Genomic DNA, 1632 nt, shown 5'->3' on the forward strand with positions numbered 1-1632 from the left:
GAGTGGGGTATTTGCCAACGTAAAACAAGTTGTTTTGGTTTTTTAACTTATACGTCATTCCGACTCCCAGATTCATAATATTTATTACTCTAAAATGACTTAAAGTATTTTCTTAGTATCAATAATTTTTTTTAATTCCAGGGGGAATATTAAAACTTTAACATACATTACTGAATTTGAGATTTCCTTACTAGCAATGGCAGAAATCAAACCACAGGAAGCCAACTGTATGTCGCGTTAGTTTTACGCTGATTTGAGAAAAATCAAAAAATGCCCGTAAAATTTGTTTATTACTAGGTTAATTTATGATTATTTTAGTTTTGTAATTTACATAATGATTAATTATATACTCCAATATTGGCAAATTTGCAAAAAATAGGTAATCAAATATTCTGCGCAGCATAATTATTACATTTATGCTCTACAAACTGTAATCAATTCCGAGCTATACTGTCATAAAAATTTAAATCCAAGATTGCATACAAGGGTTTAAATTACCATCTTGAATATACCAAGGAAGGGCACATTCTCTGAAGGTATACAAATATTTTCTAAGGTCTAATCCCCCTTAATTATCAGCAGTGAATGTTATACAGAAAAACTGATATTGAAAAATCAAAATGATAAATCACAATGATTTGTGATTTTTACATAAAAGTGTAACAATGAAAAAGCAGTCTAGAAGGTTTTAACAGCTACAGGGCTAAAAGTTTTACCTAATTTTGGAAAATCGCAAACAAAGTGGTACAGTAATATATGCACATATATTCATATTTGAATGCTATAATCTGGAAAATTATATAACTACTATTGAAAATTAATTCTGAGTACCAAGGGCCGGTATAGAAATTGGGTCAAAACTCTGTAATGTCTGGATGTTCATACATGGGTGGGCATCCATTACACTGTCTAGCCCTAGCTCTAAATTATGAATCTATGAAGCTTTTTATGATGCGCCCACTAAATGTACCTTCCAAAGAAGGTAATGGAGGGTTAAAATAACAAAAATTCAACTTCTTGATATATTTTGCAATTGTGAATATCAAAGTGAGTTTATCATTGACCATTGTAAAATTCCGTGAGAGCACTTTAGGACGGATAAAGTACTCAAGGTCTTTGTTTGCACATAACCTCCAGCTCTAAGTCCCAGTTGGATACAGTAATTATGTGTATTTTCATATCTGAATATCTGAAATTGAAATTTAAAAATGGATCTGAATCCTGGTTTAACCAATGCCGGGATAAAAATCTTGTGCTACTCTGTAATGTTGCAAGTCACATGGGGTGAGTTGACTGACGGAATTAGCCATGATCAAATTTGCACACCAGCATTTGTTAATGGCTGCAGACCTCCAAAAAAATGGTAGGTAAAAAAGGTACAAAAAATATTCTTCTATTCATCCTCAGGAGCCAAGCCAAAATTCACGACAGCACTTACTGTCGAGGTTCCCCAACTCTATGTGAACTCCATCCAAGCTATGGGGCAGATTAATAGGTAACCTCATTAATTCTGATTGTCTTTCCAGTGTTGGCACATACCAAAACATAAAAATTATTCTTAGAAAAATGTCACTTGAAATTGTCAATTTTATGAGAGTATCTAACAGTGCAAGGGTGGATAAAAAACTGGGT

The 1632-nt window shown here is 32.8% G+C and overlaps 1 protein-coding gene across 1 annotated transcript in view; it reads right to left on the reverse strand.

The window, feature by feature from the left end:
• LOC119587821 (signal transducer and activator of transcription 5B-like) overlaps positions 1-1632 on the reverse strand; it is a 29198-nt gene that overhangs the window by 26310 nt on the left and 1256 nt on the right.

Source organism: Penaeus monodon, chromosome 23 (genome assembly GCF_015228065.2).
Source record: "Penaeus monodon isolate SGIC_2016 chromosome 23, NSTDA_Pmon_1, whole genome shotgun sequence".
In the NCBI taxonomy this organism is placed as follows: Eukaryota; Metazoa; Arthropoda; class Malacostraca; order Decapoda; family Penaeidae; genus Penaeus; species Penaeus monodon.